The sequence below is a fragment of the Triplophysa rosa genome, linkage group LG16, assembly GCF_024868665.1.
Source record: "Triplophysa rosa linkage group LG16, Trosa_1v2, whole genome shotgun sequence".
Classification (NCBI taxonomy): Eukaryota; Metazoa; Chordata; class Actinopteri; order Cypriniformes; family Nemacheilidae; genus Triplophysa; species Triplophysa rosa.
In genome coordinates, this window is record NC_079905.1 from 16022215 (window position 1) to 16040529 (window position 18315).

The window sequence follows — 18315 nt, forward strand, 5'->3', positions numbered from 1 at the left end:
GGAATGTTAGAAATACCATTTCAAAGAGAATTGGTTAAAGCCAAAGAGACATTTGAAATGAGTTTTGTGGTGACAGGCCTTAAGACCCCCTGGAAGATCTCTGATGGATTGACTGACACATGGCACAGTGTTTTATGTCCTAATGGGTCTGGTATGGTCCTCTATTTTTGTCTGCTTGCAGCTAAGAATTAAGCCCACTGAACCGTACATCAATGTATAAAGTGTCCATATGTCAGTTGTACATAAATGATCACTGACTCGAGACAAAATGGAGCACTCAAGCTTTTACGTCATCTGGCTGTTCCTCATAAGCGTAGGCTTCACTTTACTTTGTGTGATCAGTAACTGATTCATTTTTACAAGGTTTGATTCAAATTCTATGCTTTGGGTAAAGGAGGGCACACTCTTAAAATAAAGGTGCTTGAAAGGTTCATCGCAGTGATGCCACAGAAGGACCATTTTTGGTTCCACAAAGAACCATTCAGTCAATGGTTCTTTAAAGAACCCTCTCTTTCTTACCTTTTTTTATAATCTTTTTTTTCACCACAAAGAACCTTTTTTGAAACAGAAAGGTTCTTTGGATGTTCTTTATGGAACCATTAGGCAAAAAAAGGTTCTTCTATGGCATTGTGAAGAAACTTTACTTTTAAGAGCGCTGCCCTTGTTTGTTGATTCATTCAAAAAGCATATTGTGAGTTTACGAAAGTAAATTAGCCAACTTAGTTAAGCAACTAAGTTGAAAATATTAATATACAATTAGAAATTTGCTGCAAATAACTTCTAGCTAACACATTCACTTATCCTTTAACCCAAAGCTCTGAAGCATATTTTGCGTCCTTTACAGGAATTTAAAAGAGTGCCCTAACCATATACATTGGAGTAAATAAAAATAAATGAAAAAGGTCTCATTTGTTTGGACTAGTAAGAAAGCTGAGGTTCTAACCTTTCCAAAGATGCCATATATGTCTATTTTTGTGCTCCACAACTAATAGATTTGATAATGCAATGTTGGATGGTGGGTTGGTTCTCCAGATTAAAAGGGTAGTTCACCCCAAAATGAAAATTGTCATCATTTACATCATAGGTACCACCCAATATTCTTCAAAATATCTTCTTCTGTGTTCTGCAGAAGTCATACAGGTTTTGAACATGAGGGTAGGGAAAATGACAATGGTAGTCAAAAGTGCCCCAGAACGGTATGTCTCCTACATTCTCCAAACTATCTTTTTTTGTGTTCAATAGAAATTTATAAAGCAATTTTTCCTACTATGTTAGTCAATGGTGGCCAAGAATGTTTGGTTACAATCATTCCAATCCAAATATCTTTCTCTGTGATCATCAAAACAAAGAAAATTATACAGATTTGAAACAACTCGAAGGTGAGTAAATGATGACAGAATTTTCATTTTTGGGTGAACTCTTCCTTTAAAAGGCTGAAATAAAAGTGTTGTGGAGTTGATATGATAGATTGATAAATGAAAAGTTTCACATTTTCAGTGCACCATAGTTGTCTCTGACCTTGCACAACTGACAATGTTTACTCACACTCTTGTGTATTCTGTCTATAGTGTGATGTATCTGTGTTTATACGAGCGTGTGTAGAGTTTACACTGTGAAATGGCTTGTTTACGTTTGTCCTGTTTTCGGAACGGGGGCGTAACTGTTGCGTCTGCATTTAGAGTGATCCGTCCATATTAGCATTGTGTGAGTGGCAGGAACAGAGGAATTGTGGGAGGAAGACGAGTCACTGTCAGTCATGCGTGCAAAAACACACCCACCGAGTTACCAGCTTGGTTGCCCCCGGCAACAATGTGTTTACCATGCTGACTGTACAGAGATGGCGAGAGGAGGCTTATGGGGGAGAGGCAACTGTATCACCAACAACAGCACGAAAGTAAAGTCAAAACGACACAAAGCTCCTACATCCACTTTTCCACACAGTCCTAAAGAAAACACGGGCCGTTTGAGGGCTTTTATTTCAAATCCTGTTTATATTCAAGCATTTCTTCAGTGTAGTTTACTCTGACCTGGTTTTCAACTCAGGAAGAAGTTTATTTCTATAGCTGGATGACGTTTGTGCGATAAAGGAATTTAAAAATAAAATGTCGTAAATTAATTCAGAGAGATTGTGCCAAAACACGCAGAACAGACGTCAAACGGTGGTCTTTCCCTCAACAGATTTATTATTGCGTGCCGCTATGTCCACTGGTCTGTCGAAGTTTCTCCCTTAGGACGGTGGGCTGGTTCTGCTTCGGGGTCTGGCATGTCACAGTCTACATTTGATTCACAGGGGTTGCTCGGGCAGAGAAGGAGCGGGGGTTTGTGCTCCTGCTTGTGGGACGCAAATTAAGTAGCAATCTGGTGGTGATTAGATTGATTTAGATGGCTGCATCTATGTGGTGTGATGTTGGCCCCAAGAGGCGGCGGTGAGGGACTGTCACACCAGGACATGCGCTCCAACCTCATCGTCATCTTCCTCTCTGAGGAATCATTTACAGACAAGCAGTCCAAAGCCAAATCATGCCAGTTCTTTCTAGCAATTAAGAATATTTATATATAAATATATAGCAATATTTGAATACCATATAGACCAGTTCACAAGATGTAAACACTGGTCCAGAGGCATTTCGGTTTTCGGTTTTATTTTATTTTTTAAAGGTGCTGTGTATATATTTTTTGAGGATATATTGACATGAATGCACTATAATATACATAACTATGTGTTCAGAGGCGTATTAAAGACCTTACATAATGAAGCGTTATGTTTTTATTATCTTAGAATGAGCTATTTCTATCTACATACACCGCAAGTCTCCTTGCATGGAATTCACCATATTGTTTCTACAGTAGCCCTAAACGGACAAACTGCTCTACAGAGCACGTTTTGTAAACATCTTGGGCCCTATTTTACACCCGGCGTAACGCAGCGCAAGTGTTTTTGCTAGTTTCAGCCTGACGCAGTTCTCATTTTCCCGTCCTGCGCTGCGTTGTTTAAATAGCAAATGCATTTGCACTCATTTGTGCGCCCATGGGCGTGTTGGTCTAAAAAAGCGGTGTTTTCAGGCGCATTGTTGGCGCGTTGCTATTTTGAGGAACTGAAAATAGACTATGGAGTATTTTTTGTTATATAAAGAGCGCGTTAGTAGAAAATGCGCCTCTGGACGGGTCCACAACGCACTTTCACTTCACTTATTACACAGATAATAGCGCAGTACAATGTAAAATAGTGTTGGGCGATATTCAATATAATCAGATCGTTCTGTCGCCAGCCTGTGGATCGCCGATACACGATAGTATCGAGGGGCAATTACGCATTTATCTATGACAAGCTGGATTTGTGGACAAAAACAGAAGCTTACGTGTCTAGAAAATGCTCATGTGTGACTGCAATTAACATTCTATCAGAGTTTAAATTCAGTGCAGTTGGCAACATTGTTACTTACCACCGCAACCTTTTAAACAAGAGAAAATAAACTATTGCTATAAGTCAATATCATTCATCCAAATGCGTCATTGATGCGCTGTTATTACTTGACTGCCAAACAGGAACAACTCGTGCGGTGGTTTTAAACCCTCACGCGCATAGCAAATTCCTGCGAGGAAAAGCCCGAGCCGCGCGCATCACAAGCTCTCTCGTGCACTGAAAACTCAAAGCGAGCCGCGAGCATCACAAGCTCTCTCGTGCACTGAAAACTCAAAGCTCGCACATTATAAACTCTCTGGCGCGAGGAAAAGTCTGAGCCGCGCGCATCACAAGCTCTCTCGTGCACTGAAAACTCAAAGCTCGCACATTATAAACTCTCTGGAGAGAGGAAAAGTCCGAGCCGCGCCAAGCTCTCTCGTGCACTGAAAACTCAAAGCTCGCACATTATATAGAAAAGCCTAAGCCGCGTGCATTGCAAGCTTTCGTGCATGAAGAAATGTGCAATGCGACGATAGTATCGTCTATCGGAACAACCCTAATGTAAAATATTATTATTGTGTACATAAAGATAAAAATCCGGCTTGTCCTTTAGATGGTCTGCTTGCACGCTTGAACCTCACGCACGAGCAGATGCGTTTCCTCTCTGGAGAAGCATCCAGTATTTGCTCTTGCAAATTCTGCCGTGTAAATAGCGAATCCGCCAGGGCGCGAGAGCAACTGGCTTTTAAAGGGAATGAGACCCTAATTGGTTTACTGCACGTTACGCCCAAAAAACACCCATTACTCATTAAGAGAATCGGGACAACCCGTTTCCCATCGTTAAACTAGCAAAAGTGGATTCGGACACACCCTGAGTGCACCAGCACCGTGGGACATCTTAGTTCTGTGTCAGCCACCGTAGGGTGGAGTGAGCCATTGGTTGCAATTCGCAACCTCACCACTAGATGCCGCTAAATTGCAAACATTGGACTTTTAAATCTTTTTTTACATGTTTAAATGAAAGGAATAGTTCACAGGTGTTGCTGGTATTAAATTTGCTGTGTTTTTATTGATGGCAACAGTGTTAGGGACGGGCATGGTTTTGGTCTCTTTACACCTTCACACCTAGACACACAGCGTTGACCTTGTGGCCTGATTCAAGACATGTTTTGAAAGCAGACACCATGATCTGCAGTGCTGTACATCCTCAGCGTTGCTGTGAGGGAAACATTTATGACAGCAACATTAGCGCAGAAAAACTCGCTGACCTCCCTCCCTCCAGATCTGTGCACCGTGCACTGAGAGCAAAGATAAAATAACAGTGTGAGGGCAGATAAACAGAAGTTAAGCCGAAGGAGAAGTTCGGAGACATGCTGGGAAAAGACGAGAAAGCCTGGAGGAATTCATTTATTTTTTAGAGATTGTTCCGTTGTAGCTCAGGAAACGTAATGGGGTAATCAGTTATGCTTCATTTAAGTACTAATTTGTCTCAAATGTTTCTTTTAAAATTACGACAAAGAAATAGACACCAGTCAGACAGTTAGTGACATACCGAAGAGAGAGTTAATATAAATAATTTGGCTAGCATAGCTTAGATCATTTGGTCAAAGCATTTGGTGAGCAGTGTTTGAGTCTATATCTGAACACAGTGTGAGACATTGTTAAAATCTCCCCTGAGACTCAAAATAGAAACACATGTAAGGTTATTGGGGAAAAATCTGAGAAGCAGGCGACTGACTTAAATATAATTGTATTGTTGCCTATAGGAGAAACAAATGAGATATTAAAGCCATCTAATTATTTATTTTTCTTTCAAAGGAGAATGGATACGAAAGAAGACAAGACGAGAAGAGAAAAGGGGCTGTGTGTACTGCAGGACTGTTGCTTTGGAGCGTGCATGTTGTTCTCCAGGAAGCTCCGAGCATTGGTATGTTTTTCTCTTTCTCTCTGGTTCCTCCAGCTGTTTCCTCCCGTCAGCCCCCGCAGGAGGCCAAACACCACACCGATCTGCATTACACAGCCCCCAGCCCTGCCTGCCACAATACAGCTCATTTTTATCCCTGCTTCCACACACACACAATTCACATTATTTAGAAAAGGAAAAAGCAGTCATTCTCCTAACGTGATGTAAGCGATAAAGTTAGGAACCAGCCAAAAGGTAAACATCTTAACGTTACATCAGAATAAGACACGTGGTGAATGTTGTAGATAGTCATTGTTGTATTTTGCAGATTGTTGTATATCGTTGCTGTCCTTCTGAAACCTTGTATCGTCATATTTTGTCATTTTTATTTCTTGCCATAAATCATTATTATTAGTCACCTTTTTTGTTTGTCACTAGGCAAATCTAAACAATAAAAAGGAAAAAGTCATTGTCGACTTTGACAAGACAGTATTTAACCATTAAAAAGTAGTGTTTTTTCCATTTTCTGAAAAACAGCGAATTTGGACATCTGAGGTTTCGGAAGGACAGTGACATTTATCAGTGTTGCTTTTTAAAGCAGTACCCATTAGAGTTGCTTTTAACGTATTGGGGGTGTAACTCATCCTGCACCGCTTGATATACAAACACAATTAAAACCGTGTTCACACTTGACTTCTTTTTTGACAAGAAAAAGTTGACAATGGCGTTAAAAAAAAAAATAGACGCTCGCAGCGTTGTGGTTACAAATAGCAGCCGACAATGTTCAAAGATAGCATTTGTGCACGAACGGAGCAGGCTTCATAGGCAGCGTAACGGAAGTCTATTTGAATTATAAACAGAGAGCGTCTTTGCTATAACCAATCACAAATTTAAAAACTAAAATACTAATTTCTCACTAGAAATGCAATAAAAAGTTATTGAAAGTGAAAATAAAACTTACATTTATACAAAACTATGCTCCAACGGGTATTTCGGCCGCCATTTTATTTTTTCAAGCTTGAGCCTTCTCGACCAATCACGTTACTCGCATGTTGTTATGGAAATGACAGGTCTGTCATTGGTTTGCTGTGAAAAAGGAGCTTGATGTAGGGCGTTTTTTTACTGAAAAGTTTAACTTTTTCGACCTCGAAAGACGCTCTGAGCTGCAGAAAAAGACGCTGGTGTTTAAAAAGTGCTCAAGAATTTTTTTTAAAACACGGTTTTGTGCGTCTTGTTGTAAAGAGATGTGATATTTCCAGATAACAACCGCTCAAAACTAAAAACACTACTACTGCAAATCATTTTTAAAGGCACAGTTTAATATTACACAAAAATTAAATATAAATATGTCCTTTAATAACATATATGACAATATATTTACAAATGATTCAACCAAATTGCTTGTTTATGTGTCGATTTTACCTTAAAACGAAAGTAAACGTGTTTTCCTCGCGGAAAGTCTGCAGTAATAAAATATTTCAAATCAATATTTCATGTTCAATAACTTACTTATGAGGTAAGTAGCAGTGTAATAAACAGGAAAATGTAGAGATTATCGCTGAATAAACCCCTTCAGTGTGGTACAAGTCCCTCCGCTACGCTTCGCATCAGGTCCTGGTCACACTGTCGGGGTTTATTCTTACAAGTTATTGAACAATAACAACCGGCTGCCTGTACATTATCCCTTACATATCAGATCTTGGAATGTTGCGAGTGGCCAATCAGAATCAAGTATTCGAGAGCGCCGTGCAATAATATGTTCGATTGAACTCTGACTTTCAGTAGAAGAGATTAGGTTCATTTTCTGAGTAAGAGGCGAAAAGAGGTTTAAATTTAACAACAATTGTGTTTAAAGAGTACATAACATTAGATCATGAAAATGACATTTCATGCAGTGTGTCATGTTGCCGTGTTTGAAAGTGAGCAGTCTGCCAAGCTGTAAATCCAAAGGTGAACAAATAACAAAGTTATTGGCTTGGAAAAAAAGGAGTCGACTTTGAATCACGCAAATGAGTCATCTGTAGTCCGATTCGTGAACCGCCGTGTTTGTACCTCACTACATATAGTCCCCGCCTACGTTTTGCTAGGACTGCCTGCGAAAACTTCACTCTTCTCCCCCAAACACTGTAGCCAGTGAGCCTCATTCATGGTAGACCAATCACAGCAGACTAGACCATCTGACCAATCACATCAGACTAGGCTAGCGGAAAGGAGGGGATTAGACAGATGAATAGCGGAACGAATCATGTGAGAGTCAGTCAAGAAGTAAGGTAAGAATAACTGCCTATTATTACAAAATAATAGTGTTTTTACACCTTCTATGTACATAAACTTGTTGTTGGACACTCCATAAACCAAAGAAGGACCTTAAAAATCCCTAGTTATGTACTCTTTAACAAGAGTCATTTGTATTTTTGGGGGGAAATTTAATAATCATTTATGTGCAGTGAGTAAAATTGTACAGTCAAGCAGAATCTTTGTTACACAGTGTCTACACAGGACGCGGCACGGCGTGGAGCAAACAAGACATGATAAAAGACAATAGAATGCATTAGAACCCATTATCATTTTAGATTTTGTCCACACTGGATGCGGTGTGACGGGACCCGACATGCCAATTAAGAACAAGCCATTGTCGTGTCCCTTCCCCCCCGGGTCGCCCTCCAGTTTAGACACGGTGTTAAAAAGTTATGTGAGGACTTAAACTGATGACAAAAATATATTTGCACGTTTGATTACATCCACAAAGTTTTGTATTATTCAATTGTATGCGATTTGTTTTGAAAAGTTTTGATGCAGAGAAATAAAACATCTGCTTGATTGTGGTCCAAGTAAAAAGAGATAAAAGTGGAAAAAAAATTAAATCTGCCACTGTTTAGTGTTGTAATATAGACATAAACATATATTCCACTGTTTGTCAAACTACAGTGGACAAATATTATAACACATTTGTGTTTTTCCTTGAAAAGAAAATTAGTTTAGAATGGTTTGTACTTATTTCAAATAACATTGCAATTAATTATCTGAAGTAAAAATTCATTTGGGTTAAGTTCCATATGGAACAAAGTTAAATTAAACCGTTACTTTGTATCTTTTAAAACATCAACTTTTTAGGCGAGGGTGTTGGACTTTGTTCAGGAACGGCAGCTGACAGACTTATTCATGAACAATAAGACAATCGTCTGAGCTTTCTCTCTCCTTCTCAAAACAAGATAGCAACACTGATCTCCTGTCAGCCTTCTGGGCTTTCTAGCACTACTTTAATTATGTCTGCTTCTGGAGTTCACACCGGCCCGTGTACATGTGTGTGTGGTTGTAAGGGAGGAAAACTGTTTGATCGCTCTAGTGAGGTTGTCTTGGCTTGTGTGACTTTGCTCCAGTTTTGATCCTTCTCCTCCACCGTGTCCCCCCCTTCCCATAACCCTTTGCTGTAACCCAACAACAAAGCAGAACCTCCCCTGATCTGTCGAGGCCTGTTTTCATGTCACTCCGCTCTGGAAATAGTCATTACTCTGACGTTTTTTCATCCCACAATGCCCTCCGATGCCCTGTTTTAGGCGTCAGGCTGTTGTCCGTGGCGGTTGAGTCACTTTACATGTTTCTGTAATAATTTAGTAGACCTGATTGCTTTGACTTACGGTAAGCGCCCCAGGAGACATCATTCTGCTTTGAGGTCATGCCCATTGAGATAGGAGTCGAAGATTAGATCTGCTGATTTGCTCATGCGAGATGCGTGGATAATTGTCACCACGGAGTGTTTGGCTCGAGTCAAAGAGGGTATCATAAAGTGACTTCTCTACATCAATGCGTCATTGTTTGAATGTGAGAAATAGAGAATGAAACACACACAGATGGCACACATGACAATCAGATCCAGACCTTGTCGTGTACCATAAACTGTTTGAAACAGACCAGTGTTGGGGAACTGCTTTTTAACTTGCTTTCAAAAATACACTCTCTCTCTTTCAGTCTTAGTCTTGCGCTCTTTGGATGTATTTACAGTAGATCCTATTTATCCCCTTTTTTATTTATATCGTATGATTCTCAATATCTGCCAAGTATGAATCATTTTAATTGTCACGTCGACTTCCTCCACACAAATAGTAGTCGCTCAAGACGAGCCGTTTCACATTTAACAACCCCATTATATTCTGGAATAAAAGATAGCTGCAGGGAAAGAATATCTTGGAGGCATAACTCACTCTCTCTGAGCAGACAGACAGCGTCTGGTGCCAGACTCCCTTTTCCGTACGTCTCACACCCCCACAGAAACCAGCTCAGTCTCATTGATAACTCCAGCGAGACCTGCACCAGCAGCTATTAATTTATATTAGTGCGAATATAGCGCAAGCCGATTTTCCTATCCGTCCCCCTAGTCTTCTCCACGCATCCACTGATATTAATAGCTGTTTTCTTTGGATGGGATGCTTTTCACCCGCTATATTTACTGGATGTGACAGGCGTCCTTGCGTTTGACATTTCAATTGGAAATCTTGGCTTAAGTCATTCGCTTTATAGAGAAGCAGACTAGAGCTCAAAAATGCAAACAGGATACTGCAACCTTAAATGACATTATGTATGAACATGATGTAATGAGACATGTTATTGCTGCAACACTGTTTATCTGGCCTACTTTTTTCCTACCCACGTTCTACCTCAGTTCATTATCCCCCGCTCTGAACTTTACAAGGTAAAAATCCCCAAAGTGTAAACATGGTTAGATAAGACTATAAGATAAGCTATGTCACATTCGAGTTTGTGAGCGGCGGATGTCATACTCAAGGGTAATGTTGTATTGTCCACAGATTCCTGTGGTTTATATAAGTACTGATTTCTCTCTGTATCTCTGACACCTCCCTTCTTAGTAACCCTTCAAGGGGTTTGCAAAGTCAAGGCCTTGGACAGCTTGGAAGGCTGACAGCAGATGGGATTTTCTAAAGGTTTGTTTTGGAGAGGAGTTGAACAATATAAGTGTTGGGGAGGCTTTGAAAATGTCAAGGTTCTTATATTTAACAGCAGGTCATTTGTGGAAATATTATTTTTAAAGTCCCTATGAAATCAAAACTATTTTTTTTTCGTTTAGTAAAAATGTCTTGGCCTAAGCATGTTTTGGCCTTAATCTAATTCATAAACACAAAATTTGGATTCAATTCTTTCTTTAAAATTACAAATAATTGCATTTTGGTCAAAAACATAATACAGATCTGATTCAGAACGACGGCCAAAACATAGTTGGTTATGCTCCTTTTGGATCGATAAATGCTGTACTGTATCATAAGATGGGTAATCTAATGTATAATAGGGAAAACACTGTTTGACGGACATTTCCGTCAATGGCAGGGAAGCGTCTCATAAATGACGGACAATTTGGTTAATTGCGGGGGAAGAATTAAAAATAAGGGCCAGATTTCCTAAAAGCTTGCAGCAGTGCAAACCCTCTTTTGGCGTAAAAAAACCCTACAGTCAGTCAGTATTTACTAAAGACACACAGTGAAAATTAGTGCTGTGACACGGCTGTTTTTGCGACTGACCTTATTGCATATCCATTTGGAGGAGTTTCCTCTTCAGATGCAAACATTATGGCAGTTCTTTTGCCGTTTTGTAAATTTGGCCCTAAGTCTTACAAAAAAATGTAATGACGTTATTCTACAGTTTACCGTTTTGTCAATTACTGTAATCAAATGCTGTTCAGAATCTGAAGCGTCCCGCCCCCTTCACTACAAAAGACTCTGTAGCGGAGCTTAAAATCATCCACTTTTAAATATTTATATTAATATGTCCTAAATGGTAAATGACACATAGTACACTATAGGGAACGATTCAGAGAAAACTTAACATGTCCACAAGAGGGAGGGACTACTTGACATGTTTTGTGCTGTCTTTGTTCTTTAGTTGAAATTACATCAAATAATGCTGCGTGTTCAAGGAATTTCAGTGGGCCTTTAAATGACCGTAAGATCGTAATATTATTTTGCCTCTATATCCTGCAATCTCAAATCTGTATTTCTTTTACGGGTGCCTATAAATTACCTTCTCTACTATTTATGAGATATATTAGGCTAGTGTGTATAATTTATTTTACCGTTTGTTAAAAAAAGCCACACAAAAATGTAGTTAAAGCTAAATGTTTAAATACACAAAAATGAGTTATTGAGCAATGTTTATAATAATTTATAATCTGTTTTCATAGACCATTTTGAAATGTCAGTTTGATGTCATTTACTGCAATCTGCATAAATATAAGTGTATAAAGTAGCCTGCAATTTTATGTTGCAAACAGAGATGGCGATAAGTTAATAGCGTTGCTACTTTTTTCTAGTTATTCCACACAACTATGTGTTCTGTGCAGTCAGAGCTGACTGCTGTTGTTAAGTGTGTGTGTGTTGAAGGAATGTATGCGTGTATGTGCACAAGTTCTCTGTGGAATCGCACTGCGCAGGTATGAATTATTCTACACTGCTTTGATTGACGTAACCTTTCGTGACGTTACCGTAGTAGAGCCGAGCTTTGTTTTGTAATGCAAAAAAGTGCCGAGCGCACAGCTCACGTGTAAAGAGAATATCAGATGACATGCTCACTTGGCTGATTGGCATGGACAGCACAGCATGCAGACTAATACAATAAGATCATTTACTGGGCCGTAGTGGGCCAAGTACAGCACCGCGTGTTCTAACAATGCTGCACGAATCGTGGTCCACACTGTTACATGGCTACAAGAAGGTCTGGCCTGGAATTAAATGCACTGTTCCCTTTAAGCCCCGTGATATCGGATCTCCATGTAATTCAATATGAGACCATTTTTATGTCAAGCTGTGCAAGTGAATGGCTTGCATTGGTTCAATAACCATATCGGTCCCCTAGACATATTCAGCCTAGTAGCCTAATTGCTCTCTTTTTCAGAGCTTGTGCTTTTTTATTTATTTGGAACCGTGCCATGTATGGGTCACCGTGACCTGATTCCTCTTCTATCTAAAGTGTGTCAGATCTTAGATTTGGATCCAGATGTTTGCCCTCAGGCATATTAAAGGGACAGCTACTTGTGAGCAACCCAAGGCCTCCAAGACCATCACCCATAACACTGGCAGGACCGAACTCGTATGACTGCAGCGGAATTAAAAAAGTGCTTTTTTAATAAACGTCCTGGCCACTCTTTCGGTGTAATTAAAATAAATGAGCACTGGGGCTGTTAAGCCTCAAAAAATGATGCAAAAGCACAATAAGAGTATCATAAAACTGCTTAGTTGAACTGCATATTGCAAGTCTTATGGAGTTATACAACAGTTATGTGTGAGAAAAGGCTGACATTTAAGTCGTTGTTTTCATTTATTCACCCTCATTTGAAACCCGTATGACTTTCTTCTGCAGAACACAAAATAAGATATTTTGAAGAATGCTGGTAACCAAACAACATTGACCCCAGAACGCAGAACCACTAAGAAAAAGATACATCTAAATATCTGCTTTTGTCTTCCACAGAGGATCGGTTGCCAGAAAACAAAGAAGATCAAAATTAAGTGAATTTATAAAAACATGAATAAAACTGCCATTGGCGTAAGAAAAATTAACGTTTTCTTACGCCATTTAAAGTGATTGTTCACCCAAAAATGAAAATTCTGTCATTATTTACTCACCCTCATGTGGTTATAAACCTGTATGACTTCTGCAGAACACAAAAGAAGATGTTTTGAACGATGTTGGTAACCAAACAACGGCTGTACCCATTGACTTGCACTGGTTTTGTGTCTAAACAATGGAAGTGACTGGGAACCGTCACTGTTCGGTTAACAACATTATTTAAAAAATCTTCTTTTGTGTTCTGCAGAAGAAAGAAAGTTATGCCAGTTTAAAATGACAAGAGGGTGAGTAAATGATGACAAAATGTACATTTTTGGGTGAACTATCCCTTTAATTAAAGTTTTTGTTACTCCATTGGCAAATATTTCTTATTTATTATCTTGTTTTGAGCGTAAACTTTTTGATATTCTTTTCTGAAAACAACACTTGATATCTTAATTGATTTTGCTTCTCAAGTAAACATATTAAAGATTTTTGAGATATTTGTACTGGAAAAGAAGATATACTAAGAAATACATTTTTTGCATTGTTTTCCTCACAAAATGCTATATATGTTTTGAGAAAATCATGTGTGTTCCACTACGATAAAAATAAGATCATATGCACTTGGAACTACATGACTGAATTCATGATCACAGAAATCACTTTTTTTAACTGTCCCTTTAAATCCATCTGTGTTCATATATGTTATGGTGGCTTATTTTTAAAAGGTTATCCGTCCCTCCTTTGCCCCCCAACCGCCCCATCTTGTCTCGGGGCCAGTGTTCATTACCCCCTGCCTCTGCCGTCACTCTTCTCGCTCTTCCTGACCACCGAGAAAACCAATTCTGAAGGTCTTCCTGTCCCTCCGCTAACCAGAGGCGACATTTCCAAAGCAGCATGTGTTAGAAACGGATCCCCAGGCCTTTTCCAGATTGGTGTGTACAGGCCTCAGTGGGATGGAAATGGGATGGGGGCCAGATCTCTGTCACTCTTGAGCTGGCGAGAGGGCAGTTGGGCTTCTGGGGTTGTTGACTCCACAGATGTGGGTCAGGAGAGGATTTCCCAGGGATCGGGGGGTGGAGGGAGGGTTAATATGGTTGTTTTGGTGGAGTTTTATTGGAGTCATGGAGTTTATTGTGCTTTAGAGGCACGGCTTATGGACGTCTAGTTTACAACCAAACTTTTTTTCTTTGGTTTTGATAGCGCCACGTTGGTCCAAATGCCATTTTTTTCTTTGAGGAGTACCCCGAACTATCAACCCCCCTTCCAAAAGTTGCATAGCACCAGCCAATCATATACGAAGTAGAGATTTAAAGGAGCAATGTGGAGATTTTAGCGACATCTAGCGATGAGGTAGCGAATTGCACCCATAAAGTTCCAGTGAAATAAAAAATTACAATGCCTATTTTTTCATGAAATATTGTAGCGTTTATTGTAAATAGTTTATCAATGTGGTTAATTCTCTTTTTCAAATTCGTGTGCCATAATAATCTTTAGTTAAAATCTGAAAATGCACTTCCTTCCTGTAATGACTATCCATCTAAAATGACGTATGTTAGACGGCTTGGGCGGAGCATCTGTCAACTCCTCCCCTTCAACTGTCAGTCTGCTGTCGGTTCCATTTCAAAATGCAACGGCTGTTTTTATACATCCTATCAAATCGCGGAGAAAGACGAAAGCCACGGCCACTTTTTTTTTCCTCAGTTGAAATTCCATTTCACTCGGAAGTGCATCAAAATACGGAAGTAAAAACGATCGCAACTTCCGGTTCACGGGGACTTTAAACCTGTCGTTTTGTGAGATAGGAGGCAGAATGAGGGTCACAATTCTCCATGTTGTCACACCATGTTTAGCTTCCTCCTTTTGAACAAAGATATTTTTAAGTCCATGACCTTTTAGTAGCCTTAGACTATTTCAGACCTTTTTGGTAGTATATTATGTCTGTAGGGTTGACGACAGGAAGATGTTTACAGGGTCATTCGAGGACAACCCAAGCCCCTTCAACAGTTTTCCACTATGTCAGGCTTTTAATATGAGCAGTTACACGCCTGCAAATCACGAGTGAGAACGGACTGACAGTTAACAGCATGTGTCAATCATCTTCGACAGATCTGTCACCTCTAAAATGCCACTTTCTCTTCTCCAACATCCCTCTCTCTCACTCGCTCACTCCAGCGCTGACTCATTTTCTCACAGAGGCTTCGTGACTCAAAAAATGCTGAACCCAAGTGAACTCGGTTTTATTGCTTCTCGCCGTGCTTCACCAGCTCTCTTTCTCGTTCTTTCCAAACCATAGAGCTGAGCTGGGGTTTCCAAAACAACAGCTGGATCGAAGTCACCGCGGGCAGTGCAGCAATGTATTCAGAAAGGCTAAAGAGAAAGGATTGTCCATCATATATTTGAACCTGTGGAGAGAAATACATTGTTGTAGTTTACAACCTGAAGGAAAGGTATCACAACAGGGATTTTGTAGCTTTTGATACAAATCTGTCTAGGCTCGTATCACTCGGACAAAATCATCACCCTATTTGGGTTTTGTAAATGTGTAAACGGTTAGAATAATTATGTACGTGTTGCCACAAACAGCTCATTTATTCTGTTGTAATGCACTAATGCTGAGTGTGAATCCCAATTCAACAACACATCCTGTTGTCATTTATTGTCATTCTCTTATTTTTGCATTTCAACTGTTGGTCTCCATTTGTACAGAACACACATTTGTACAAACCAGTTCTCTTGATATAGTGATTGTTAAAATGCAAAAGTGAAAATGTGTCACTTAAGGTTTCGGAAGAGATCTCAACAACATCGATTTCAAACTGTGCACAGATTTGCTAAAATACCAAAACATACAGGCAAAAAAATGTTAGCGGCATCTAGCGGTGAAGTTTCGAGTGGCAAACCCACGGATCATTCCACCGCTCCCTCTCCCTTTGGAAGCACAACAGGACAAAGATGTCGTCATGTTTTCGCGTTTTTGTGGAGGAGATAACATTTATGAAACACTCCGTAGAGCAGTTTGTCCGTTAAGGGCTACTCTAGAAACAACATGGTGAATTCCATAGAAAAAACTCAATCAAAGGTAATAAAAGCATATGTAATGTCTTTATACACGTCTGAAGGCATAGTTATGTATATTATATTGCATTTCTGTCAATAGATCCTCCTTAATCTTACACTTTAAATGACCTAAAACGTTTTTCCTCAAATTCTTTCAGGATTAAATTACAATGCTGTATGTATTCTCCAATTAATTTTAGGAGAAATATCTAAAAGTTGATATAGAAGTGAAACATAACTTGTGCTATTACAGTGTTTCCGCTAGGATTTTGTGAAACTACGGTGCTTGATGACGTCCATGCTAGTTAACATATTCGTGACGTTATAACGTAGCTTTAATACACCTGCGTTCAAGACACCTCGGAAGTGGGATATTTCCCACCACAAACCTGAAAGTAATGTCTGGATTTACTAAAATTAGAAGTATTTAGTAACATTAATGTTCCATTAATTATTTCTGGGTTGAAGTGAGTTATCGAATTTTCGAGAGCGCGTGAAGGCAGCAAAAGTTGCAACTGCCCAATAAAGCCGTTGTCATTTACATATTTTCTGTTTCTGTTGTCAGTTCTGTTTTATAACCAAGACACGCCGTCTGATAAAAACACCACACACACCATAAAGAGTAAGTAGCATATGATTTTTAAGGTCCTACTTTGGTTTATGGAGTGTCCAACAACAAGTTTATGTACATAGAAGGTGTAAAAACACTATTATTTTGTAATAATAGGCAGTTATTCTTACCTTACTTCTTGTCTGACTCTCAAATGATTCGTTCCGCGATTCATCCGTCTAATCCCCTCCTATCCGCTAGCCTAGTGTCATGTGATTGGTCAGATGGTGTAGTCTGTTGTGATTGGTCAAACGCGTTCATCATGTGTCGCAAATGGAACGCCTACCATCATTACTGGATTACGGTTTACAGGTGGTTGGATGTCATATATATTATATGACATCTTCCAGTGTGACAACATGCATGTTGTGCTTTTGCTCATCAATGAAATAAAATATTATTTTTACTTAAAATACTGTTAATACGTTAGCCGAGTTAAAAGCAAGATAAACAAACTGTAATACCCCAGAAATTAACGGTACATGCTAATGATAGCGTTATATGCATTAGCTAAACACAGACATAAGGTACACAAATATTTCTTGAAGTTAAGACAAAAATAAATAGTCACACTTACAGGTTGTGATTCGGTGGAGCTTACAGGTCCAAATAAGGTTGGTATTGCCCCCTCTTTCAAGGATAGTCATTTCACATATCCTGCAGTGAACGCGGCAAGATTATTGAAGCAATCTTTGGTGAAATGACGCACGCACAGTAAACCCCTGGGGTTATACTCCTTTGGTATCGTTTGAAAAATGAATTGTAACCATTGTTCCCTCAGAAGTTCTTCCTTTGGTAGTTGAAATAAGACGGACTTAGTTTCACAACGTAGAACACAGGTTCTAGACATGATACACACGCATCACGAACGAGCGACAGTGTTTTGGGGGAGGAGACTAGTGAAGTTTTTGCGGCAGTCCCAGCAAAACGTAGGCGGGGACTATGTCTAGTGATGTAGATACGCGGCGGTTAGAGACTCGGACTAGCTCATGTCTTGTTTGCATGATTCAGAGTCGACTCCCATTTTTACAAGCCAATAACTTTGTTATTTATTCACCTTCGGACTTACAACTTGGCAGACAGCTTACTTTCAAACACGGCAACATAACACACTGCATGAAATGTAATTTTCATGATCTCATGCTACTTACTTTTTAAAGAACGGAAGCCAGGGCATTAGCATTAGCCGTTACGTTTTTTTTTGCTAAAGGTCATAGGCTTTCCATTTAGTGTCATTGACTTCTCCCTGCTACCTGCCACTCACTCGCTGATGCATTTCCTGCACCAGGAAAGCAAGACCTCACGCAAGCGGGGCAATACTGACGTCATTTTCCCACCGAATGACGATTTATCCACTCGCAACGCTGAAATACGATGCAGCCTGAACTCTCGCTCGAATCCAAGGTAAATCATCAAGACTATCATCTCTTACATGTGTTTTATTGAAGGAATTACATTGTAATTAAACTTAAATCGGCTTAAACGCATGCGCAGGTCACTTTACTTCCTCATCAAGTGCGCACCCGGGTCCGTGTTGATTTCATATTCATGCGAACCGCGACACAGTTCGAGAGCAACCGAACTCAGACCACCTCCTTCAGGTTCGCTTAACAGCTTTCACATTAGCGATTTTTCATGTGAACCGCGCCCCGTTCCGAACTAAACTTCAAGTGTGAAAGCGACATAAATCTAGTGAAAGAGTTGCAAACTTAGCAACAATGGCCGGACAAATTATGAATGAATGGGAAACAGTGCGTCACTGTAGTCGAGACGCGGGGAGGA

The 18315-nt window shown here is 39.7% G+C and overlaps 1 long non-coding RNA gene across 1 annotated transcript in view; it reads left to right on the forward strand.

Annotated features, from left to right (window-relative positions):
* Window positions 1-4766: 4766 nt before the first annotated feature.
* LOC130567289 (uncharacterized) overlaps window positions 4767-18315 on the forward strand; it is a 48202-nt gene continuing 34653 nt past the window's right edge. Inside the window, exons 1-2 of the long non-coding RNA XR_008964567.1 lie at window positions 4767-4856; window positions 5222-5330. This is a non-coding gene — a long non-coding RNA (uncharacterized LOC130567289). The remainder of the gene's footprint in view (window positions 4857-5221; window positions 5331-18315) is intronic.